The following is a 27,615-nucleotide window of genomic DNA, read 5'->3' on the forward strand; positions in this document are numbered from 1 at the left end:
GAAGAAGGAGTAAATATAAACAACTATCTTAAGAATTGGCAGTGAAGGGAAGGTGATACAGGGAAGCACATACAAGTTTTAGAAGATGGTAGAGAGCTTAGGAAGAACTTGTATGACTGAAAGCCAAGAGCAAGAAAATCAATGGAGGTGGGGAAAGGAGGGGAGGGAGTGATACCTTAGGTGAAGATACCTAAGAGAAGTGTTCCCATTCAGGATTTGCTTCCTGGCATTTCTCAGGAATTTTATGTTTTTCTAGATTCCCAAATGCTGAAAAATTTAGTGGGGAAATCAGGAAAACAGGCAGGGTATTATAATTTTCCTTCAAGTTTAGCAGTCAAGGCAGAGGTTACTGATTAAATTCATTGACATCAAGTCTGCAGCAACAGCAGGAAACATGACACAGAGAGTCAAAGGTTAAGATGGCTATTTCTGGGAAGCTGGAGAGGAACACAAGACAGAAAGCTTCACGTCTCATTGTGGCTTTGCCGTGTACTAGTGTGTATTCCTAGCCCTGACTACTGCTAATGGTGAATCATTCTTGCAAAAACATAAGTATTAATAAGCTTATTCACATAGTATATTTTGTATATGATTCCAGTGAGTGGTGTCCCAAGAAATAATAAGTTTTGACAGCAAAATCTTTTTTTTTAATTATACTTTAAGTTTTAGGGTACATGTGCACAACATGCAGGTTTGTTACATATGTATACATGTGCCATGTTGGTGTGCTGCACCCATTAACTTGTCATTTACATTAGGTATATCTCCTAATGCTATCCCTCCCCCCTCCCCCCACCCCACAACAGGCCCGGATGTGTGATGTTCCCCTTCCTGTGTCCATGTGTTCTCATTGTTCAATTCCCACGTATGAGTGAGAACATGCGGTGTTTGGTTTTTTGTCCTGACAGCAAAATCTTAAATTGGTCATTTGGACATGTGATTCTTTGTAATGCTATTAATGTCGCTAGGAGATCTGAATGTTACGTTACTTGAATACTATACCTAATAATGTTTGCTGAGGGCTTCCAGTGTTTGGTATCTGCTACAGGCTACGATTATTTGTAAATACTTTTGACAGAATAAATGCAAGAAATGATCACAGTGTGGCTATGGAACACTTTGAGGTGAAATCAGAAACATCTGTAATCTGGATTAGCAAAGCAATATTCACTTTAATGGCAAAACCAAAATCAGGGCAAGCATACAAAATATTTTCATTGTTAAAGAAGAAAATGAGCTTAAATGAAGCAAAATGTGTTTGAATGTCCAGCTTGGTGATCACACCAACATCTATGCAACATGAAAGAAAGTTTTCTATGTCTGGAATGTTTGTCATGAAACAAAAGTCAAGTCTCAAATAAGGCAATTAATGTTTCATGTATTTTAAATTTTTAAAAATTAGTGGCTTTTAAATATCAAATATTTGTGATATCTGTAAATTTTTAAATAATTTCTATTTGACATGTCTTAATGTTTACTTCACTTGATGTTTTCTATTATTAGATGTCTATATCAGGTATAGATCATTTTTATGTTATGAAAATATTGATCTTATCACAATACCACAATATATTGGTTGATAATTATAAACCATGCCTTTATTGTTAAATCTTTTGTGTTACAGAAAACTACTAAAACTTTAGTGGTTTTCTACTAAATGGGTAATAACTCTATCATGGAAAAATTATTCATGGTATATAATAATTACTGTCACTCATTATTGTCATGGGATCCTTGGGATGTTACTTCGCCAACTGGAAACCTCTGTAGCTGGCAGAGCCTTCTTCCTGAGCACTGCTTGTGCCTGCTGGCCTCGTTCCGCCCACTCGACCTGGCAGGCTGTGTTTGGCTCATGCTACCGGCCCGGATCCCACACCTGCCAAGGGCAAGCCAGGCGTGGAGCGGTGAGGGCTGTGTGGGTGAGTAAGTGTGAGGTCTGGCCACTGTGCACAGCTAGGCACATCAGCTTCTGTGGCAGGGCGGGCAGCTCCAGGCGCCGGCACTGGCTCCATGGAAGGCTGCAGCTGGACCAGATGTACTGCATGCAGCTTCCACTGCGGGCACCCATGTCTGGATGAGGGGAATGTGGTGGTGCCTGGAAGCTTGGAGATGCCAGGAACTGCAGAGCCCCAAAGAGAGTGTCACAGCCCTGGCTTGGGGAGCCCCTAGATGTGGGTTCCCTTCTCTCCTTCTTGTTGCCCACAACGTGGCTAATGGAGTGGGGGCGTGTTTCAGCCCTGTTTGTGTTACAGCTCTTTCAGTCCTGCCATTCGGCAGGTCCTAAGTTCTTGTCCCATGCCCAGGAATAGTGAGGTACCTGGACAACTGGAGGGTGAGCAAGGTGGGGAGGAACTTCATTGAGTGGCAGAACAGTTCTCAGGAGACCCGAAGTGGGTGGCTCCCTCCCGCAGGCAGGTCATCCCTACAAGTTGAGGAGACGTGAAGTGGTAGTTCCTTCTCCCAGCTGATAGTCCCCATGTCTGTGTGAGTCTGACTGGGTGGGTAGTTATGGGTCTCATAAGGCAGGAAGTGTGTACTAGTTGATCCATGGGTGGGCCCAGAAAAAGCTCCCTAAGTTCTCACTCCCGGTGCAGACTTCACCTAGAACTGACAGCCCGGCCCCCAGGCTTCAGGCCGTCCCTGGCTTGAAGGTGGGGCTTCACCAGGGACCTACCCCTTTCCACCCACGAGTCAGTCTGCCTCCTGACACCGTAAGTCACTTTAGTCCATCGCGCCCAGGCTGTTCCTGCAGAGGGGCACCTGCAGGCCAATGCTGAGCCACCCTCAGTGCCCCCTTGGGCTCCGTCCCATGCCCGTAGGCACCCAAAGTCCAGAGGGGACTGAGGCAGCAGGGGGCTGGAGTGTCAGCACTGCCTCAAGTGTGCGCACACCCGGCCAGGTTGCGACAGCGCCTGGACTCGGCTTCGACTTTGCTCCCAAATCAGAGCGGGTGCTGGAAGCAGGGAGTAGGGAGCAGGGAGAGGCCAGGCAGCGGGAGCCGTCACTTCCAAGCCTGTGGGGGCAGGGGGCTTCCCGGGCCCCCAAGAGTGCAGAGATGCCTGGGTCCGCAGCCATGGCTGGGTGGCTATAGCTGCGCCTGGGAACATGGGGCTCCTGCCTTGCCAATTCGGAAATGGGTGGGGATCCCACCTGTTCCCGGCTCCCGCTGGCTCCCTGGAACAGGCACCCCAAACCCGGCTGTGCCTCCCCTGCTACAGCCGGCGACGCTGTAGCTGCTGCTCCAGACGGGCTGCAGGTGCCATCATTATCATTTAAAAACACATAAATAAATCTTTGAAAAATACAGAATAACTTACGAGGTTGAGAATTCTTGTAGATTCCAATTTATTTCCTAAAGATTTAGAAACACCACCTAAGAGATTGATTTGACCCAAAGGCTGGGATTAAGGACCCACAGGTAGAAAAATAAGCATCTGAGTAGGGACAGCCTTTCTTCTTTCCTTTTTTTCGGGGAAGGATTTCAGGATGGGTAGAAATACAGATGAATTTGAAAATCTAGAGAATAGTCTCAGTTTTCTTTCCAAAGAAGGAGACATGAAGTAGTAGTTCCTTCTCCCAGTTGGTAGTCCCTATGTCTGTGTGAGTCTTACTCACACTCCTTAATTATGATGGGCAAAGGGCAGGGCTGGGATACCAGAGGTAGGTTGTTATGGTTTGGAACAGCTGACCAGGGATGAGCCTAAGGAGATACTGTCCAGTTGAAGGCTCAGCTGAAGTGTATCAGGGAAATTCTGGAAGGCTCATTAGGAACCTTTTATAGACCTTGGTGCTTTTTTGCCACTGTACTCTTTCCAAGTAGTTAACCGAATACCAGTCAACTTAGAAAATAAATTCAACACATTTTACTGTTAATTTGGCTCACATTTATTGTTTTAAGAATAACTGATTTTTAAAAAAGAAAATGAAATACAAACTTCTGCCATTTATCTCATCATTTTTCGCAATCTGTGATTTTCTTTTCCTTTCTGAGGGAATGCTGGGAATACATCAGTAGTTGCCCAGTTCTGACTGTTTATAACAAACAGAAGAATTAATGTACATTTTATCTCTTTAAAATAACATGATTGATAAACAGATCAATGGAACAGAATAAAGAGTCCTGAAAGACTCATACATATATGGCCAATTGATTTTTCAGCAAAGGTGCCAAGGTAATTCAATGGAGAAGGATCAGTCTTTTCCACATATGATGGGTTAACTGGATCTCTTGCAGGTGGTGAGGGAAAACTTGATCTCTATCCCACAGCAAATATAAAAATTTTCTACAAGTAGATTATAGACCTAAATGCTGTAAACCTAAGGCTATGAACTTTTAGAAGAAAACATAGAGAATCTTTGTGACCTTAGGAAAGGCAAAGATTTCTCAAGACTTTTTTAAAAGCCTATTCATAAGATTTTTTAAAGTGTTGATAAATTGGACTTTATCGTAATTACAAATTTCTGCTCTTCAAAAGATACCATTTAAAAAATGAAAAAGCGAGGCTACCAGGTGCAGTGGCTCATGCCTGTAATCCCAGCAGTTTGGGAGGTCGAGGTGGGGGGATAGCTTTACCACCAGGAATTCGAGACCAGCCCGGGCAACATAGGGAGACACCACCTCTACAAATGAAAAAAATTAGCTGAGCATGGTGGTGCAAGCCTGTGGTCCCAGCTACCGGTAGGCCGAAGTGGGAGGATTTCTTGAGCCTGGGAAATCAAGGCTGCAGTGAGCCATGATCCTGCCACTGCACTCCAGCCTGGGCGACAGAGCACAATCCTATCTCAAAAAAAAAAAAAAAACTGGCTAGGCGTGGTGGCTCATGCCTGTAATCCCAGCACTTTGGGAGGCCAAGGTAGGTAGATCACCTGAGGTCAGGAGTTTGAGACCAGCATGAACAAGATGTTGAAGCCCCGTCTCTACTAAAAATGCAAAAATTAGCTGGGTGTGGTGGTGGGCGCCTGTAATATCAGCTACTCCGGAGGCTGAGGCAGGAGAATTGCTTGAACCCAGGAGGTGGAGGTTGCAGTGAGCTGAGATCGCGCCATTGCACTTCAGCCTGGGTGACAGAGTGAGACTCCATCTCAGAGAAAAAAAAAAAAGAAAGTAAAAAGAAGAAGCAAGGTACAAAGTAGGAGAAAATATTTGTAATACAATGTGTGACAAAGGGCTTGCATCTAGAATGTTAAAAGAACTCTTACATGGCAAACAACTTTTAAAAGGTGAGCAAAGACTTGAAAAGACACACAAAGAAGATACACAGATGGCCAATAAGCACATGAAAAGATGAGCATCATCATTAGTCATCAGGGAAATTATTTAAAACCCACAATGAGATACCATTTATAACTGCCAGAATGGCTAAAATGAAAAAGACCAAGAATTTCAAGTATCAGAGAGAATGAAGAACAAGTGTGAAATGGCATAACCACTTGGAAAGTTTTGGAGTTTCTTAGTAAACATGCATGTACCTTATGACCCGGTAATTCCATACATACATGAAAACATGTGCCCACAAAAAGACTTACTTATGAGTGTCCATGTCAATCTTACTCGTAATAGCCCCAAACTGAAAACAATCTAAGTATCCATGAATAGGGAAGTGGACAAACAAATTTTGATACAGTCATTCAGTGGCATACTCCTCAGCAATAAAAAGACAGTGTGGATGAATCTTATAGATATCTGTTGCATAAAAGACTTGGCACAAAAGAGTATATATTATATAGTTCCATTTAGGAAGTTCTAGAGCAGGCAAAACTATGATGATAGAAATGATCGGAGTTTGCCTGTGATGGGATATAGTGGGGAGATTAACTACAAAGGGGTACAAGGGAACTTTTGGTGGTGATGGAAATATTCTATAACTTCATTGAGGTTGTGGTTTCATGGATGCATCTATTCCTTGTCAAAACTCATTGCACTGTGTGTTTAAAATTTGTACATTTTATTGTATATAAATTATACCTCAAAGTTGCTTAAAAATAAAAACATGAAACTTTTAAAAATAATGAAAAATATTGTTAGCATATAGTTTTGTATACTTTTTAAAAGCCTTTGTCAGCTAAATTTATGGGGAGTTGTACTGTATTCCTAGGATACTTTATTAAGCCTTCTAGGAGGCAATTCAATGAACCTGTCATTAATAATTTCATTTTGCACCTAATAGTTGTGGTTAAATCTAGAACTAATGAGGTAAGCCTTATTCCCTCAAGAAAACATTTCTTAACATCCATCACTTTCACTTTCATTTGAATGTTTTTATTTTAAAAATACATACCAGTTTTATTATATTTACTTTTCTGTATGTACAGAGGCTAAAGTACTTGGTGTTTTAGTTAACCATACATGTAATGTAAAAACATGTACATGTCCATTTTGGATTTATTTTCAAAAAGATATTCCCCATCGAATCTGAATCATAGGAATATTTAAGTCTTACATCTTCCCAGTAAGTAGCACATTTTTACTGTAATTTTTTCCCCTGCTTTGTGTCTTGATATCCTGCAGATGAACTGGTGACATCTGATATTCACTAGTCATGTTCGTTGAGAAAAAACATACACTTTCTTATTAAATCCACTTATCTGTAAAGTTTTGGTCAGGGATTTTAGCTTTTATTATGTGGATTATAGCTTGTAGTATGTGGAAGAAATCTAACTGCAGGGATGTAAACATTGTTTGGGGTGGAAAAAGCCTGCACTAGCACATGTATTATAAAAGTTGAAGCCAGTATCAAAATGTCTTTTTCAGAAGTGGTAAATAGAATTTTTTTTTTAAACACTGAGATCATAGAGCTGATTGTTGGGGAGGGAACACAGTTACTGAAGTATCAACTTTGTTTTTATGTGGCATAGAGTGTTCTTAAAGAGTAAAGGTGATTGGTTGAAAAACAAATGGAAAATTCTTAATTTGTAACTCTTGAAACTCTTCCTGCCAACAATTTTTTGAAGTGTTCCTTCATTTGTTCATTCATTCAGGAATGTATTAATACATTTATCCCTTAAACCGTTTTACACATTGTGTATCTATGTGCCGTACACCATTGTTTTTTTTTTATTTCAACTTTTATTATAGATTAAAGTGTATAGTTTGCTACTTGGGTAAACTGTGTCATGCTGAGGCTTGGGGAATTTAATAATAACAGAAATTTTTTGAATTAAAAGATGCCTAATGGTTTAAAACATTTTCAAATGTGTCACTCACATGACCCACATGACAGTTTACTGCACTTGGCGGGAAGATACTGTTTTCAATGTTTAATAGATAATGTATGAGGCTGCTTTCAGGGTTTGGTTATATTATGTTACTTTCATTGCCTTATATCTCCTGTATATGTAAGCTAAACTTCTTGACTAGTTTAAATTAACTTATCTAGTTGATATACTTGGGCCCGATCTGATTTACTTGTGCACACACCTAACATGAAGTTATTTTCACCTCGTGACATTTAATCTTTAATATTTCTGGAGAAAAGAATTAAATATCTTTTTACAAAGTAAATTATGAATACCTTTTAAGCAGCTTCTATTTGAAGTAACACTTTATATAAATATAGGAATATATAATATTCTTATGTAAGAATACTTTATATGAATATAGTCCTTTACCTTTTTGATTCCTACAGCAAGGCCATGAGAAAAACAAGGCTCACAGAAATTATGTTTAATACAGTCTTTCCATGTCATTGTGCTACCTCCCCCAAATATCAGCCTGTTTGAATTTGGGGGAGGACTCATGGGGGGAGCAAGAAAATAGTCTCCGATTCTAACACAGGATATTTAAAACATTTTAAAAAGTTATTTGTTTTCAGTATCTGCCTGAGAAAGAATTAGAACATGTCTTCTTAGTTGATGAATTATCATAGGTGATTTTCAAGTTGGTGAAATGCTTAAGAGTAATTAAATAAATGCTTGAGAGTTATGTTGCGCATTAAATGCTAACTTTTATGTGCATCAGATAGTCAAAATAAAATCTCCATTTTAATTATGACCTCACTGCCAAGGGTGAGGGTCTTGTTTGATATTGTCTGGCTTACAGGAATGAGATTGTTTAACCTAGAGCAAGAGGAAATTGTTTTTTAAGAGATGAGATCTTGTGCTGTTGTCTAGGCTGTAGTGCAATGGCATGATCATAGTTCACTGCAGCCTCAAATTCCTGGGCTCAAGAGATCCTCCTGCCTCAGCCCCCTGAATACTTGGGATTACAGGCGTGAGCTACCACACCCACCTCAGCAAGAGCAAATTTTTCTTTTTTGTTGTTTGACAGGGTCTCACTCTTGCCCAGGCTGGCCTTGAACTCCTGGGCTCAAGCCATCTACCTGCCTCGACCTCCCAGAGTGTTGGGATTACAGGTATGAGCCACCATGCCTGGCCAGCAAGAGGAAGTTTAATGTTAAGTACTATGTAAAGCTGTCTGTTGCCTTAATGAAAAATTTCTAAAAACATCATGGTTTTGTTTTTAGCAACCCCAAAATGCTTTGGACTTCAAGAGTTCAAATAATTTTACTGTAAAGTTTAATAAAAGATATAAGATATGCTGTGTAATTATGTAAACTGGTAAGATTAAAACAAGTAAAATACAGGTAGTTTAGTTCTTAAAATCATCGTATATATTTCCTTATTAACATTAATCAGTAGAATTGAGATTGTATATAGTACAGCAGTTATGAATTTAGGCTCTAGATTCAGACTGTCTAGGTTTGAATGTCAATGCTATCACTTTCTCGTGGTATAACTAGGGACAACTTTTTTAAGCCTTAGTTTCCTCATTGATAAAATAAGGATAATCTTAGTACTTGCCTCTTTTGCTAAGAATGAGGATTAAAATGATATATGTGAAACCATTTATGTCATACATACCCATTCACATGATACAGTTAATTTGGATTGTCTATGTCAGTAGATGAGATACATAAAAAAGAAAATCTAGTTGATGAGTAGTTTTGACATTATTGCATACATAATTTGTGGATTTTCAGTGCTTCTGTTTTCTTTTTTCTGTTGGAGATCCTATTAAGTAATGAATTAATTATGATATGGAAAAGTAATGATCCTCAACAAATTTGTAAACTATATACTTGGATAATCTGAAAGACTGAAACTTAACTGTACTTACGCTTTAAATTAAAATAGCAACAACCAAAATACCCAGAACATACTTTTAAGGCAGGATAATAACTCATCTGACAAATTGGAGATAAGAGATCAAGATGAAGATAGTGAAGTCAATGATATTTCCAGTTGATTGCAGTATGATCTCCATCAAGTTAACTATTATCTTTACTAATATATGAACAGAGTGATGAGTGGGAGCTAAAGTTAGGTACTTTGTAGGGAAATCTATGTACTATTTCTAAGGAGCTGTAGGACTGAGAAAGGTATTTTACTTGTTTTGTATTATTTTTGAAATGAGAAAAATAAAAGCATATTTGTATGCTGTTGGGAATGATCCAACAGAGAGGGAAAATGAGAAAGATGAGAAGTATTTGATGGTCTTCTTGAGTAGATGAGAGGAAGTGGAATATAGTACACAAATGGAGGGATTATTTTTAGAAGTAAGGACAGATTATCTCTAGAAACATGCAGGATTGCAGAAAACTAACCTACGAACAGATGCTGGTGGGTGAATAGTTCTGATGGCGATAAGTTGTGGAAGTTCTCTTCTGATTGCTTGTATATTCTTACTGTATTCTTAGTGAAGTAGATAATGAGCCAAACTTGAGGATGAAGGATTTGTGAGAGATGTGAGGTATGAAATAGATATCTGAAAGAAAAAGAGAAAGTATTAACAGTGACTAGAGACAAAAAAATTGGTTTTCTACCAAGAATGAAAATGAAGATTGAAAATGGACTTCTAATAGATGACAAAGACAATGGAATAATATCTTTAAAGTACTGAGGGAAATAAGAATAAGAGTGAAAAACAAAGATATTTGGGGACCTGCAGAGACTGAGGATGTAATACTTATAGATTTTTGTTTGTTTGTTTGTTTGTTTTTTGTTTTTGAGATGGAGTCTCACTCACTCTGTCACCTGGGCTGGAGTGCAGTGGCACGATCTCTGCTCAGTGCAACCTCTACCTCCCGGATTCAAGCGGTTCTCTTGCCTCAGCCTTCTGAGTAGCTGGGATTACAGGCATCCACCACCATACCCGGCTAATTTTTGTATTTTCAGTAGAGACGGGGTTTCACCATATTGGCCAGGCTGGTCTGGAACTCCTGACCTCCAGTGATCCACCTGCCTTGGCCTCCCAAAGTGCTGGGATTATGGGTGTGAGCCACTGGCCAATACTCATAGATTTTTGTCGGAAATGCTACAAAAGCATATACTTCACTAAAAGGAAATTGAACCCAGATGGAAAGTGTGAGATATAAGAATCAAAATGAGCAGAGAAATGGGTATTTTGGTATTTCTAAATACATATTATAAAAAGTAAATACTAAATTTATATATGTAAATATATTTACTAGGATATTGGATAACTTGAGATATCTGTTTTAATATAACCACTTGCTTATTTTTTCTTTCCCTTTGTGATGAGAGGGAAAACAAAGTTCTGCAGACTTTTTAAAGAGCTCATGTGTTTTAAGCTGGCTTTGTGATCACTGTTTAAGAACTTTAGATGTAGTGTGACCTTAATCTGCACTATGTAAAATTAGATGGTATCATAGATATTTGACATTGCCTTCCAAGTACACCAAAGATTACTAGTCTAAATTCTTTATGTATCAGATACCTAAGCCATTCCCAGGTTCTGAGGTGTTTACTCAGAGGTTAGGGAAGACAACTACTTCTGTGTGTTAGAAGGCTTATGTTTGGGTGTTTCCTCAGAAGGAGGCAATAGAGTGCATAAACATCAAATTTGTGCTTAAATACATTTTATTTTTATTTTAATCTGCTTCAGTGTTTGTGTGGCATCCTTACTTAGATCAAATAAAACCTAGTATATGAGTTGTGTACTCCTGCCATTCAAATTCCTTTTATGGAAAAGAAAAATAGTCTTCTTATTCATTTCCCTAATTGGGAAGGATGAAGCTAATAAGTTATTGGACAAAAGCTGAAAAATATTCTCATGTTCATTATGTAAAGGTTTAGACATCTTTTAAAACCAGTACCTGCCAATGTGAGGTTTTTAATGTATTTTGCATTTCCAAAATTAGAAAGTTATCCCCAAGATTGTCTGAATTACTTGATAGAAAATATATTTGTGTGAGCTTCCTAAACCTCTGCGCTTAAGTAGTCATTCAGTCTTCACTATTACATCATAAGTCATTACTAAGCCTTTTGTTCTGAGCTATACCAAAGATGTAATTTATATAGAAACATGTTTATAGATGTTTTCAGTATCATTTAGTACATTAATTAGTATTCATGATGTTAAAAAGAGACTATAGTTTATTTCTGATAGCTTCTCTTTTAATATGATATGTTATATAAATTTAGAAATGGTAATTTAGTTTATTCAGAGACTCTTTTTTTTTTTTTTTTTTTTTTGAGATGAAATCTTGCTCTGTCACCCAGGCTGGAGCATAGTAGCGCTATCTCGGCTCACTGCAACCTCTGCCTGGCAGGTTCAAGCAATTCTTCTACCTCAGTCTCCTGAGTAACTGGGACTACAGGCACACACCACTATGCCTGGCCAAGTTTTGTATTTTTAGTAGAGATGGGGTTTCACCATATTGGCCAGGCTGGTCTTGAACTTCTGACCTCATGATCTGCCCACCTCAGTCTCACAAAGTGCTGGGATTACAGGCGTGAGCCACCGCCCCTGGCCTCATATTTTAACTAATAATTTCCAGTCATTTGATTATATTTTTGGAATATTTTTACTTTCAAAAACTGTATTTGTTACCAGAAAGACATAAAAACTACTCATGCTGCAAATATGCCTGCTGGTAAATACAAATCAGATCATTTATTTCAGGACTGATTTTATTGACTTTTTAGGTGAGGATTCTATTATTAATAGATCTAAAATAAGAAAGAAGTAACTGTAATAAACTGATTTAAGAACAAGTTGGAGCATAAAAACTCTAAAAATAAGATGGATTATGATGTATTAAGTGTTCTCCAGTTAAAATATTATTTTATAAATAGTTAAATAATTTAAGAAATATTTCTTCCCTTAAATGTTAGTTCTAAATCAGACTAGTCTCAGATGCATATTAGTAATGCTCAGAATGGAAAACATACACCTGTGGTAAAAGAATATGTCATGGTAAATATGTTTATACAGCTGTGTGGTAATGTTAGTTATTACAGAGTACATTTGCAGAATCATGTAATGAGCCTCATTTTCAAACAACCATTAACTTTGGCTTAGAAATGGCTAATTAAAGAATAACTGCATTTTTCAAATGCAGACTGTACAAACAATATATAGCATCACTGTAGCTGTCTTCTTAACAGAACGTATAAATTTGATTGTTAGTATATGTTGGCTAATTTCGAGGAAATTCAAACTTCTTATAAGACTATTTCTTATTTATAATTTATACTTTCATTGCATATAATGCCTACTCTTTTAGTACCAGACTGAGTTTCCATTAAACTTTATTGCACTTACATGAACTCTTCTGTCAAGCTTTAATAAAATTATAAAATTGGCTTAATTGGGTCTATCTGAAAGCTTCCTTTATCATTAATAAATTTTATTCATTCCGTGGGGTTATTAGTCTTGGATAACTTGTATGACTTCATTCAAACTTGTTCTAGAATATGAATAAATATTATTTAAAAATTAAGCATGAGTAAAAGCAAATTTTAAAATATTCTCATAGGACTTTGAGGATTTGCTCAAGAGTGCATAAAATGTTACCATTCACTATGTATTGCTGTAGTGCTATCTGTAAAAATATGTTATCTAAAAAGTTTAACAAGCAGTGGGTGGTTTCATCCATTCATCTAACTTTTGAGCACCTGCTAGGTAAACTCCAGAAATATCAAGAAGGAAGTCTTATTTCCTGCCCTCAAGTATTTTAGTTTCCTTCTACTGAGCATCAACTTTTAATTACCAGCAGTTACTTTTTTTAAAAACCTACCACTTGAGAGGAAGATACTGCAAATGTATTCAACATATAAATAGTGGCATCTTTATTAGACCCTTAGCTCTTTTTAGAGCTGTCTAAAATGGATACTAAGTTATAAGAAGACCAGGAAAGAAAATAAACAGATTCATGGCATATTTATTTCCACTCCTGGAAAAAACAGTTTGATGTGCTTTGGGGGAACTTTTTTCTTGTTTGAACAATTTAACTTCTAAGGTGTATACAAAGTTATCAGAGGTGTTTGAAACACAGCAACTCCATCTTAAATAGGGGCTGGGTAAAATAACGCTGCCATCTGCTGGGCTGCATTTCCAGGAGGTTGAGGCATTCTTAGTCACAGGATAAGACAGGAGGTCGGCACAAGATACTGGTCATAAAGACCTTGCTGATAAAACAGGTACGGTAAGGAAGCCGGCGAAAACTCGCCAAAACCAAGAGGGCGATGAGAGTGACCTCTGGTGTCCTCAGTGCTACACTCCCACCAGCGCCATGACAGTTTACAAATGCCATGGCAACATCAGGAAGTTACCCTATATGGTCTAAAAAGGGGAGGCATGAATAATCCACCCCTTGTTTCACTTATCATCAAGAAATAACCATAAAAATGGGCAACCAGGCCGGGCGCCGTGGCTCACGCCTGTAATCCCAGCACTTTGGGAGGCCGAGGCGGGCGGATCACGAGGTCAGGAGATCGAGACCACCCTGGCTAACACGGTGAAACCCCGTCTCTACTAAAAATACAAAAAATTAGCCGGGCGCGGTGGCGGGTGCCTGTAGTCCCAGCTACTTGGGGGGCTGAGGCAGGAGAATGGCGTGAACCTGGGAGGCGGAGCTTGCAGTGAGCCGAGATCACGCCACTGCACTCTGGCCTGGGCGAAAGAGCAAGACTCAGTCTCAAAAAAAAAAAAAAAGGGCAACCGGCAGCCCTCTGGGCTCCTCTGCCTATGAGAGTAGCCGTTCTTTTATTCCTTAATAAACTTGGTTTCTTAATAAACTTGCTTTCACTTTGCTTTGTGGATTCGCCTCTAATTCTTTCTTGCTCAGACCCAAGAACCCTCTCTTAGGGTCTGGATCAGTACCCCTTTGAGTAACAAAGTAATGAAGTGTTCGGAGTTGATTTAAGGTTAATCATGGAAGATTTTGACCTTGGTCTTTTTTCACACCACTTAGCATGGTGACTAACACATAGCAAGTACTTCATAAATATTTATTGAATGAATGAATGAATGAGTAAAATAAATAAGGATTAATAAAATAGTGGCCATCGATTTGCAGAAAAGGAGAGCCTTCTAGCAGAGGGAGAACTGAGGCAGGATTGTTGTGGAGGCAAGAATTGTGAATGGGTTTGCTAGGTTGGTCAAAAGATCAGCTCAGGATAAATGAGGACTCTAATAATCAGAAGGGCTTCCATTGTTAAACTCAGTTCACTTTAGTATGAGAGCCCTAGGTCATGAATGTCTAGTCTAAGTAAAATTAGTTTTATTAACTCTACAGGAGTAAAATGGGGAAGAAACTAGAGCAGAGATTCTCAAAGTGTGGTCCCACACTTAGGAGCTTTCTTGTTAGAAATGCAAATTCTAGGGCCAATCCAGAACTACTAAATGGGAATTTCCTGGTGAGGAGTGGGGAGGAGGGAGACTCAGCAACCTGTGTTTTAGTGGGCCCTCCAGGGGATTCTGATACCCTTAGGCTAACATTTGAGAACCACTGGGCTGGAGGAGGAAAATCAGGTACCAAGTAAAAGCAGTGAGATTAGGGATTATAGAAGAGATCGTTACTAAGATTATCTCCAACTGTAAATTGAATGATTTAAAGATTTCATTATGGCCGGGTGCAGTGGCTCATGCCTGTAATCCCAGGACTTTGGGATGCCAAGGTGGGCGGATCACGAGGTCAGGAGTTCGATACCAGCTTGACCAACATGGTGAAACCCCGTCTCTACTAAAAATACAAAAATCGACCAGGCGTGGTGGCACAAGCCCATATCCCAGCTACCCAGGAGGCTGAGGCAGGAGAATTGCTTGAACCCTGGAGTTGGAGGTTGCAGTGAGCTGAAATAGTGCCATTGCACTCCAGCTTGGGCAACAGAGCAAGACTCCATCTCAAAATAAATAAATAAAATAAAATAAAATAAAGATTATTTAGTATGGCTGTGCAAGGATGATTAATCATTGGATGTACAGAGTTTTTTTTAAAAATAGAGATGTTTGTGCTTTGGTGGAGAACCGTTAGGCTTTCAGCTTCACGGGTGGAAGAACTCATTTTTACCAGTTACCCAAAAGTAACTGGAAAGTACAATGTCAATTTACTGTGTATAGTAGATAAAAAAAAAAATGGCTCAAATCAGAACAGTACACTTTCATTTGGTATGTTGATTCTCTTAGAAGATAAAGTTATCAATCAAAGAGGTTGTGTGCCGAAGGATCACTTGAACACAGGGGTTTGAAGTTGCAATGAGCTATGATCATGCCACTGCACTCTAGCCTGGGTTACAGAGTGAGACCCTGTCTGTAAAAAAATTTTTAAAAAGAGGTTGTATGAGGAACAGATAATTAAATCAAAGGCAGTTGGATGCTTTTTTTCGAGATGGAGTCTTGCTCTGTCGCCCAGGCTGAAGTGCAGTGGTGCAATCTCGGCTCACTGCAACCTCCGCCTCCCGATTCTCCTGCCTCAGCCTCCCGAGTATCTGGGATTACAGGTGCCCGCCACCATGCCCAGCTAATTTTTGTATTTGTAGTAGAGATGGGATTTCGTCATGCTGGCCAGGCTGGTCTTGAATTCCTGACCTTGTGATCCGCCCGCCACAGCCTCCCAAAGTGCTGGGATTACAAGCGTGAGCCACTGTGCTTGGCCTGGATGTTCTTAAACATTATTTTAATTGAAATCAATAACCTAATGAATTTGCTTTCTTCATAGCATAAATATTTCAGTGTAAAATAAGTAGAAGCCTTTTCCAGAAACAAAGACCATTTTTTTCTGATCACTACAGAAGATACCCTGATTAATTTTTAGTCTTTGACTCTTTCCTTTAAAAAAAAAAAAAAAGAATTCCTGGAGATTATTATTTTTCTCTTTGTGATGTTGATATACTACACTTGCAAATTTATTGTATCCTGGTGCGGTTTGGAATACAACTTATTCTTCCTTAGAATATACACTTTCTACAAAAAAGACTTGGGATGGGTTACTTCTGAGGATGATGTGGGCTGCATGGGTCAAAACCATTCAGGTTGATTCATGTTCATTTCAGTTTTTGGTTCAAGATAAACATCTTTTAGAATTCTATAATTGTATTGAATTATATCTTGAATTGTATTAAATTATATTGTATATATAGATATACATTTATATCTATAAATGTATTGAATTCTATAATTCAATAATGTATGTAGAGAACAGAGGAAGTCAGAAAGAGATGTGTCAACACTGTGTTTATGATTTATACCTATCAGCTCCCTGGTTTTCTTAAAATTGTAACTGTTTGGGCCGGGCGCAGTGGCTCACGCTTGTAATCCCAGCACTTTGGGAGGCCAAGGAGGGCGGATCACGAGGTCAGGAGATCGAGACCACGGTGAAACCCCGTCTGTACTAAAAATACAAAAAAAAAAAATTAGCCGGGCGTGGTGGCGGGCGCCTGTAGTCCCAGCTACTCAGAGAGGCTGAGGCAGGAGAATGGCGTGAACCCAGGAGGCGGAGCTTGCAGTGAGCCGAGATCGCGCCACTGCACTCCAGCCTGGGCGACAGAGCGAGACTCCGTCTCAAAAAAAAAAAAAATTGTAACTGTTTGAAGCTCATTATGAATAACCCAGGATATTATTACATTCATTTGGATAAAATGGACAATATGGTTGTTATAAATCAAAGCAAGTAAAACCTATATTGCACTAGAATTGTTTATGAATGTGTGATTTCTGGTTATTCAGGATCCCATTGGCATGTTTGCATATATGCACATTTACTTGAACTTATCATGTAGAAATTATCAGCATTTATCAACTCTTCTATAGTTGGCACCATGCTGAGCACTCCAGTGTCAGGGAGGAACATAGGAGAGTTCCAGTCAGGTGGCTCCATGGTCTCGTTTCAACACTATATCCCACATGGCAACCAAAGGATATAAAAGATAAAACTAAAACGACATACCTAGTCTCAAAAGCAAGACAAAACATCTCTAAGGACCAGGAGGTGACCAGAAATAGAAAGCGGTAAGTAGGCCTGGAACTCTGAGCCTGCCAAGCTCCTGGCCAGAAGCAGGAGGTTGCTTAACTACTCCTCAGCCACTTCTCAGGAGATGGGGGAGCTCATGCCTGAAGGAAGGGATGGAAGCCAGGAGAATCCTTCCCCCTGCCTGATTTCCATCATTGTTAATAGACACTAAAACGTTAGCTGCCAGCTCTGCCTGGGGCTGTGGTCTTATTGTAAGCTGTGAACTAAGGGGCAAAAGTAGGATAAAAACATGGTTTAGTGACCAGAAACTGAAAAAGTTGTCTGCTGGTTCTGTAATATCCCTAATATCATCCTTCTAAACTATTATTCAAGGATGAGGCTGGCGTGGTGGCTCACACCTGTAATTCCAGCACATTGGGAGACCAAGGTGGGAGGATTGCTTGAGCTCAGGAGTTCAAGACCAGCCTGAGCAACATGGCAAAACCCTGTCTCTATAAAAAAAATACAAAAAATAGCAGATATGGTGGTGTGTACCTGTAGTCCCAGCTACTCAAGAGGCTGAGGTGGAAGAATCACCTGAGCTGGAGAAGTCAAGGCTGTAGTGAGCCATGATCGCACTATGGCACTCCAGCCTGGGGGTCGGAGTAAGACCCTGTCTCCAAAAAACAAACAAAAAGGGATGAGGACAAAATTAAGACATTTTAACATATGTAGAATAAGAGTATAAGAGTATTTGCCATTCACATAACCTTTCTAAAAGAAATACTAAATGGTGCACTCAGTAGGAAAAAATGTCCCAGAGGGAAGGTGCGGTGAGCTTAGAAAATAATAGTGAAATTGATTGAAATATTAGAGGTGTAAGTAGTCATTTCTTGTATTTGAAATGTGTGAACATGATTTGTTCAATTATAGCATTAATTTAATTTAACTACAAAAATAAGCTCTTGAGATACTGCAAATGTCCAATATGTCCAATAGGACCTTATTGTTAGGTAACCAAAAGAGAGAGTGACTTCTGAGTCAAAGCAGTCTAAAAAGAGAAAAGGAAATTTAGATGTACCTTGAAGAAATATGTAGGATTCAGCTGTGTCAATCTCATTGGAGACTTTGCAGTGAAAAGGAGCAATGTGAGCAAATTGCATTTAGGTAGTGATGTTTATGACTCATTTTGAGGGTAGTTTGGCCAGGGTTTATGTAAGAGAGTGATTGGGGAGGTTATTTTGAACCTTTTGGAATCCTTGTAGTAGGCACTGGGGTATCTGTATTGAGATAAATGAGATGGTATCCTTTTTAGTTGACTTTTTTCCTAGGCAAGCCCTAGTAATTTGTCTTCTCTAAATGAGCAACATATGTATCTTTAAGAAATTCACAGTAATTGTCTTCAGGGGCTTTCTTTTTTTGGTAAAATGCCATATTCTCAAGTTGTGTTTTCTTATTTTTCTGATGGTTAGCTTAGGTAATTTGAAAGGCTCTACCTCCTTGTGTTATATCAGCTTTGGTTAAAACCTGTTTTTGCTTTGTTCCTTGGTTGATCCTTAGACTGAATGAAGGCCAATTAGATATTAGTATAAAGTAAGTGATATCATAGCATCAGAGAGAATCTTCTGTAAACTAGAGCCTGTTTCTGCTTCCAGTTTGTATTGTCTAGAGAACAAAGGGTATCTTTGCACCAAAGAGACTGGGAGAAGTTGGGATTTACTTTGCTTCAAGTATAAAACTGTAGAGCAAGGGTTAAGGAACTCTTAAAGGAAGGGCGCCTTCTAGTACCCTTCTTTTTCCTCTTTTACAGATGGAAGCGATTTTTTTTTAGTTTTTAATTTTTTTTTCTTTTTGAATCAGAGTTTTGCTCTTTTGTTCAGGCTGGATTGCAGTGGTGTGATCATAGCTCATTGCAGCCTCAAACTCCCAGGAATTTCCTGGGATTGCTCAAAGAATCCTTCTGCTTCAGCCTACCAAATAGCTGAGCCTACAAGTGCATGCCACTACATCCAGCTAATTTTTTGTTTGTTTGTGTATTTTTTTGTAGAGACAGGGTCTTGCTATGTTGCCAAGGCTGATTTCCAATTCGTGGCCTCAAGTGATCCTCCCGCCTCAGCCTCCCAGAGCACTAGAATTATTGGCATGAGCTGCTATCCCTGGCCCATTTGTTTTCATGTCAAACTGGTAATGTGCCAACATAGTAACAAGGTTTGAGGGAGGCACATCTCACACACCGGCATGAAAAACAAATCATCTTGCTTATGAAGTACAAGTGGACTAGGAAGAGATTATAATGAGGGAGTGAGATGGTGGATGCCAACTTAAAGAATAGCAAGGAATTGAATATGTGGTTGCAGCAGCCAGCACTCATGTGATCTTTGACCATGGGCCGGAGGAATCTGAGTCTTGTCTCTGGAATTCCCAGAAGTACCTTATTTTTCATAAGCTCTTACTAATGTGCTTTAACCAAGTTGCTGTGTGTCCAGAATTGTAATGAATCTTTTGAGGTTATAAGAAAAAATAATAAGTTGGAACTTAAAGAAGAGCCACTGTTTGCAAGAGGGCTTTATCATATCTTCATATCTCTGCAATTAATCTGTAGGTTTGCATAGAGTAGCAATTTGGACCATTTATGTATTTTTCTCTCAATAAATTGTTTTAGAAGCCAGATTACTTTGCAGCATAAAGCACCTACTTTTTCTTCTGACTTACCTGTTTCCGGTGTTGTATTTTGTCATCTCCCCTCAGTTTCCTACTTTTCCCTCAGATTGCCTTAGCTTCTGCTTTGCTTATGTTCTTCCCACTATTTGATGTGTATGTCATACATTTATCACCTTGTTACTGCTTATGGCTGTTTTCCTTTTCCCACATTTCCTTTACAGTCTGTTACTTCCTTTCATTTTACTTCTTTTTACTTCTGTTACTTCCTTTCTTCATTCTCTCCTCCTCTATTTCTGTTTGCCTTGGTTTCCTCATTTGTTGAAATCGTTTTCTTAAAGGGGTTTCTTAAAGGTTATAGTGGGTTGACTCATGGATTAATCAAAGTGTTTCTTTTTAACTTCATTTTATTGTCAGGCCTTATTAGCCAGCAGAATAATAAAGCCAATCATAGTATATTCTTAAGTTTAGGTAAACTTTTGTTGAACTTATTTGGTTATTTGAGGTTTCACTAAAGAATGTGAGTTAGAAAAATGGCAGAGTGATAGGGACATGCTTTCATGTCTGAGTATTGACCTGTGATGTAGTGGGAGCAAGAATGAAGCATAGTTGCCATATGCAGTGATGTGATCTTGGGATATGAGACAATTTGCATTCTCAACCTGCATGACTAGATATTTATAGCAGAAATGCTAAAATGAAAACAAAAACAAGAACTTTGTACTTGAAAAAACTTCTAATTAAACTTTAAAGTTTTGGAATATAGTAAAAAAAATAGTGACTGGAACTTAGTAAATTAGGTAGGTTTGTTTTGATGTGAGAAGTATGGCTTGTACCCCACCTTTTTGGTACTTGGTAGTTGCTTGTATTCTCTTTAAAGATTTACCTATACAATAGTTAGAAGTGAAATATAATATTAAGACCAAATTATTTTATAGAATATTAACAAATTAAGCAAATAAATTAAGTTTTATTTTTATAGATAAGACCATTCACTTTTATACATAAAAATGCTAGCTTGCATGTATCAATATAGAGATGTTACTGTTAGACTCAAATGATCTAGAATATGAACTTCCAAGTTAGAGTTTATTTGCAAAAGAAGTTGAATCATAAAATATCTAAATTACTTGAATTATATTTCTCTTGTAATCATTCTTCTATTTGCTTAGCAATAAGATATTATCTGTGATGGGCTTCCTTTTTCTTTTTGCTCTCTGCTTTTACTCCTTAACTTTTTGTCTTTAAAAAAAGTTGCAAGGTATTAGCACTAAACATTCAGTAAAGGAGTAGACAAGGCTGGGCATGGTGTCCCATGCCTGTAATACCAGCACTTTGGGAGGCCAAGATGGGAGGATCTCTTGAGACTAGGAGTTTGAGATAAGCCTCAGTAACATAGCAAGGCTACATCTCTACCAAAAAAGAAAAAAAAAAAAAGGAGTAAATAAAATAGGAATCTCTAAATAGTATTTATCTTTGCAATAACTTTTATAAAATTTGAGATTCAAACTCCTTGTTTGATACATTCTAAATGCAAGTAAGGGTAACTTGTTTTATTTCCAAATTTGTACTTAAGTGTGGGAATAGTTCATCTTTTTCAAATTCATTCTAAATAAAAAAATGGGTAGGGTCTGCTTATATAACTCATACTGTTTTTTTTGTTTTGTTTTTAACCCAAGCTTACATAGGTTTTCTCTAATGCTAGGTGATCCGAAGGAAATCATTAAAATCTTTGGGTTGTTTGAAATTCCTTGCTTATCTATTTGAAGCTAGTCTGAATCAAAGGGACCAGGATTTAAGTTTTTAAAAGAAACTTTTAAAAATAAAAAGTCTTTTAGGGGGACTTATGCAAATATTGGACTTTTCAAATATAGTACTTAAATCCAGAAATAAATGTGTATTACTATATACAAATTTAATTGCCTTCCAAAATATATTACACCAAAGGGATATTCATTTTATGCTTTGAAGTTGGGTTCAGAAAAATTTTTTTTGTGTGACCTGGTGATGTCTGTACATTGTTATTTATTTGGATTATAAGTTTTCTTTGGAACAGTTCAAGGGGCTTTGTCTTTAGAAACAAGATGATATGTTACCAAGACCTTACCTCCTTTTTCATTCCTTCTTGCCTCCCTCTTTCTTTCACTCATCCTCTTCAAAAGGTTATAGTCATTTATCACTGTGAGAATAGGCACTGCAAATACTATTATGAATATGAGACCATTATCCTTCTCTTCCTCTTCCCATCCCCAGAGATATGGTGAGAGATCTTGTAAAACTTAGTTTTTGGCAATGTCAAAAGGTGTGAATAAGTTAAGATCATCATAGGCCAGGTGCAGTGGCTCACACCTATAATCCCAGCAATCTGACAGGCCAAGGCAGGAGGATCTCTTGAGCCCAAGAATTTCGAGACCAGCCTGGGCAACACAGCATGACCTGATCTCTACTAAAAATTAAAATTAAAATAATTAGCCAGGGATGGTAGCCTGCCGCTGTAGTCCCAGGTATTCAGCAAGCTGAGGCAGGAGGATTGGTTGAGCCCAGGAGTTTGAGGCTGCGGTGAGCCATGATTGTACGACTGCAGTCCAGCTTGGGTGTCAGAGCAAGACTCTGTCATTCATTCATTCATTGAAAAGGAAGGAAGGAAAGGGAAAAAAAAGATCATAATAACAATGACTGAGCATTTTTCATATGCTCCTGGCTTTCTAAAATCTGAGTTCAGCTGTGTTTGTCCTGGACACTGTCTCTGAGTCGCTGTAGTCAGTGTATCAGTATCAACAGGAACCATCATTGCAAGTACAGTCAGAGATTGGGAAAAGCAATTGTTTCCAAAAGTTATGCTTCTTTGATCTAAATAAATGGTACATTTTAGCTTTATGCAAGATTAGGGATTATTTTAGAGATTTATGACAATTCCATTTGTTCCTATATAGGGGATCTGAGCTTGACGCTTGATGCTGGATTTGACTAACTCCCTGCAAAGCCAGCAGGGTGTAGATGTGTATTACCAAGGCATTACACTTGGCAAAGGAAGAAATGAATTCTGCATTGCCTAATATCCCATAGGGATGGGAAGGAGGAGTGCATAACATTCCTTCAGTGCGACTGAGGGCTGTGTTGACTGAATGAGTAAGACAATGTGACTTGAAGATATTAAGTAGAGTCCATACTTAGGTCATTAGAATTCTTGGTCATTGACCTAGATATCAGGAAAGCAAGTAGTGTTGGGTGATTAACCAGGGCAGATGCCTTAATTTAGGAATGCAACAAAGAACTTACTGGTTTTCATTTTTCCAGCTCCTCAACCTTTTCTTTCATCTTTCATTCTCTTGTAGTATAAGGCATTGTCGGTGACAGATCTTTGCAAGGTCTAATACTGAATATTACTAACAGCATGGTGATAAATGTCTCTTCTGTTTCTTTTTAAGGCACAGGTTATCTTGTTGCTAACATAACTCAGAACTCTGATACCATGACCTGCTTAGTAAATAAAATAGTTTCCTGCTATCTATAATTGTGTACGCTTACTTTTTGTTGTTATTGTTACTTTGTAACCAAAGTATTAGAATGCCCATCTTCTTTGGTGTTTCTTTGCAAATTCAGTGTCTGAACCAATACTTACAACCTATTTGTCATGGCAATTTTCATTATAAGAGTAGGTAGTGAGTTGTTGTATAGAAATAGAAATATTAGAATTCACTTTAAATATTTACCCTCTTCATTTTTGTCAAAAGTATAATGATCCTGTGTTGAGTACCTGGAACAGGTTAATCTGTGGATTTTTCTTTTCTAAAATATTTAAGGTTAAAGGTGCCTCTGATGAGTGCTACAGGTTTTATCTAGCCCAGTTACAGCATTCTGAGTCTTTTGGGTGTGCCCCAACATAGTAGGATACTTTATGGCACATATATGGTCGCTTCATATGGGCATTGGGACAGCTCTCTTCTTGTGTTCACACTTCACAACACGAACTGGAGCATTTGCTGATCCACACCCAGGAGATTCATTCTGGCTAACAGCCCAGGAAAGTCTACCATTTGGGATGGTAATGGTCAGCTAGGCTTTCAGCATTGGAGTTTGCAATAAATATGCGAAAGATGCCTTGGTCTTGAAGAGCCTGACTGTGGAGCATGCCAATCAATTGTAATGAGTTTTGTTTCAGTGTTTTTGAAATGGCATTTGCTGAGCTTGGTGACATTAGTGACATACTGCCCTTAAATATGTTAGGATACCCTTTTGCCTTCTATGACTTGCTTGTAGTTTCTAATGTATGTCATTTATAAATATATTCTTTCAGCCAGGCTTAAGTTTTGAGCCTAACAACACATCTGTGTTGGTATATTTTCAAGGGTTTTTTAAGAGGCCTAAGTAAAATATTCTAGCATATTTCTTATACTCTTAAAATTCTGATATAAATAAATATCCTTACTTCTGCCCATTTGTCATTACCTCATTTCTTTTCACAACCATCTTGCAGAATTTTATTGTTTCAGGCTGAAAGAGTGAGGGTCGTGATCAACTCAGTACACCACTGGAGGCTATATGAGTAAACAGCAAACTGTTTTCATAAATGCAGAATGTTGGCAAACTGACAAACTGCATCTGCCGCCCAGAAGGAATGCTGAGGGAAGTCATACCCCAAGCACAGTGTTTCTTGTGATTAGGCCCATTTGAAGCCTGTTAGCAATAATGTGAACCTGTGATCAATCAAGCAGCTGACCAATCATTATCTGCTTCTCTCTGCTCTTTCTACCCAGTAAATATAAAGGGCTGTAGAAGCTCAGGGCTGCTGCCTTTGCTCACTAGAAGCAAGGAACCCTCTTCTTCTTCCCCAGACCTCTTCTTTAAAACAGTTTCTTTTGTTTTAAGCTTTCATTTCTGCATTCGCCCCCCTTCGTTCAGTCCTGTGGTAACAGTAGTAACTGTGGCAAACTGCGGCAAATGGCACCCAAACAGGGGCGAACAGGGACAGATAGGGACAGATAGAGACTAGCAGAGACTTGCAGGGACAGAGAGGGACAGACAGGGACAGATAGGATCCTATAGGGACTTGAACGAGGAAGGTCTGCTGGAACAGAGAAAGTCAGACTGACCAGATGAATGAGAAACCCCTTTATGAGTCTGCTGGCAGCACTATAAGGTCAGTGCCCTAAAGAGGTAAAGAGAATGGGAAGTTTTTGAATCAGGGTAACATGGAGAAGAATTTGACTATTTCTTTTCTCTTTTCTGTTTGGAATTTCGTTCATATTGTCCTTTTGTCATTATTTCAAAATTCGAGAGAATTTTTTGCACAACCCACAGCACCTATCGAGGGTGGTGAACAGAAGAGGGAGGATGAAAATTGCCTTGTATGGTCTTCTTTTGTGGCTACAGGAAGGCTAACTTTAACTTTGGCTTTTGAGAATGCAAACGTGGATTGTAAATGTGCACTGGCACCTGTGAGATGTACAAAAAACTTGGGAGGTTTTCTCAGAGCTTGTCAAGATATGGGAACTGAGCTTCATTGCTCTACAATGTTGGTTCAAGCAATGGCCGATTTGGTAGTTGATCTAAGGGGACTAAAGTGGGAAAATGTTGTAAGTGTAGAAAAATTGGACATTTCAAAAAAGAATGCTCTCAGACCTCTGGACAGAAGGGATCTTACAACACAGTTCCCCTCTCAACAGTAAAAATGCCAGGACTTTGCCCTCATTGCAATAAGGGAAATCATTGTGCTAATCAATGCCATTCAAAATGTCATCAAAACAGCACCTCCCTGTCTGGAAATGAGAAGGGGGCCTGGACCCAGGCACCTCAGACAATGAGGACATTCCCCATCCAGGCCACAATTCTGTTTCAGGGGTGGGTCTCCAGAGGCATATTGATTCCCTCTCCCCAGGAACACCTGGAAGCGCAGGATTGGATGTCCCAGTCAGAGAACGGGTTACGTTAATTGGAGGAAACAAACCCACTAAGATTCCCACTGGTATTTGGGGACCTTTGCCAACAGGATACATGGGATTAATTTTGGGCAAAAGTCATCTTAACTTATAGGGCATTACTGTAGTCCCAGGAGTTGTTGATTTTGATTGTGAAGGAGAAATTCAGGTAGTGGTAATGTCACAAGATCTTTGGGTTTTTGAACTGGGAAAATATATTGCTGAACTGTTGCTTATTCCCTGTAAATTGCACCCTTCTCCACGAAAGGAGAGATGAGGGAATCGAGGGATTTGGAAGTACAACTACATAGGAAGTTCATCACAACCCGTAGTATCTAGTAGACCCACTTGTGCAGTGCAGATTGAAGAAAAGAAGTTGTGTGGGCTTATGGATATGGGAGCAAGAGACTGGTCTCTCATGGTAATAGATCTTGAGGATTGATTTTTTTACTGTGCTATTGCACGAGAAGAATAAGCCTTGATTTGTTTTCTCTGTGCCTTCTGTTAATCAGAAAGAGCCTGCCTCTTGTTATCAATGGAAAGTTTTACCCCACGGTAATTAACCAAAGAGGCAGAAGCTGAGATACAGCTTGTGGAGCAGATGCTTCAGCAACGGCATGCCTCCTGGCTGCAGCCACAAAAGCCTTTGCTTTTGTTTGGGTTGATTTACTAATGTGGGGATGAGGGTATGCTTGTGTTTTTTATAGGAAATGTACAAACCGTGTGGGTGCCCTCAAGATGTGTGCAACCACGGAACGGGAGACTGGAGGGACCCATGGATCCCAACCACGGGCTTGGTTCCCCCAGTAGGAGCCATAAGCCAGTTGAATTTGAATGTGAAGACTGAAAGAACCACCAACCGGCAATTAAGGGCTGCACAGCCTGCAATTACCTTTCTCAATTAATTAAAAAACACAGGGAGAGATGTTGCAGGCCGAAAGAGTGGGGATCGTAATCAACTCAGTATACCACTGGAGGCTATATGAGTAAACAGCAAACTGTTTTCATAAATGCAGAATGTTGGCAAACTGACAAACTGCATCTGCCGCCCAGAAGGAATGCTGAGGGAAGTCACGCCCCGAGCGCAGTGTTTCTTGTGATTAGGCACATTGAAGCCTGTTAGCAATAATGTGAACCTGTGATCAATCAAGCAGCTGACCAGTCGTTATCTGCTCCTCCCTGCTCTGTCTACCCAGTAAATATGAAGGGCTGTAGAAGCTCAGGGCTGCTGCCTTTGCTCACTAGAAAAGGAGCCCTCTTCTTCCCCAGACCTCTTCTTTAAAAGTTTCTTTTAAGTTTTCATTTCTGCATTCGTGTCCCTTTGTTCAGTCCTGTGGTAACCGTAGTAACTGTGGCAAACCACAGCATTTTATTTCATACAAACAAATTTCTGAAGCTAGATATAGCATGACATAATTTTGAACTGTTTGAACTTCTGAATAACTAATGCACGTGTTTTCAACATATAAAACAACTCCCTGTACATTAGTGAAGTATCTAACCCTACTAACCGTAATGTTTTCTACATTAGAGCTTGGGTAGCTTAAGGTTCTTTCCTTGCCAAAAATATTACCACATATTACAGAAAGTTTAAATGAAATGGGATTTGAATTTTCATTTCTCTTTTTCCCTACAACTTCATTTTATTTTTGGGAATGTGATGTGTCATTTTCTTAATGTTACTATAATCTAAGTTATACTTAATCTAAGCCTTTAGCAATGATGACACATGTTTGTATGCAGGTGATATTTATATTCCTACAAAGTCTAGCTTTTGGAAAATTAATTTGCATGTATTTTTATTTCATGACATACAGTAAAGGTAACCTTCTCTATAAATATTTGAT

At 38.9% G+C, this 27,615-nt stretch overlaps 1 protein-coding gene and 1 non-coding gene across 6 annotated transcripts in view; one reads left to right on the forward strand and one right to left on the reverse strand.

The window, feature by feature from the left end:
- The window catches only part of DISP1 (dispatched RND transporter family member 1), a 176,528-nt gene that overhangs the window by 70,693 nt on the left and 78,220 nt on the right, over window positions 1–27,615 (forward strand). The window contains exons 1-2 of one of the 5 annotated variants that reach the window (XM_063613968.1): window positions 8,281–8,351; window positions 16,970–17,251. The exons of the other annotated variants lie outside the window; for them this stretch is intronic. The gene's annotated coding sequence lies outside the window, so the exon portion shown is untranslated. Of the gene's footprint in view, window positions 1–8,280; window positions 8,352–16,969; window positions 17,252–27,615 lie in introns of those variants that run through there. 5 annotated transcript variants of the gene reach the window in all.
- LOC129459092 (small nucleolar RNA U13) lies at window positions 19,367–19,470 on the reverse strand. Its single transcript, XR_008649899.1, has one exon. It is a non-coding gene; the product is annotated as a small nucleolar RNA U13 (small nucleolar RNA).

Source organism: Symphalangus syndactylus, chromosome 19 (assembly GCF_028878055.3).
Source record: "Symphalangus syndactylus isolate Jambi chromosome 19, NHGRI_mSymSyn1-v2.1_pri, whole genome shotgun sequence".
NCBI classification, from domain to species: Eukaryota; Metazoa; Chordata; class Mammalia; order Primates; family Hylobatidae; genus Symphalangus; species Symphalangus syndactylus.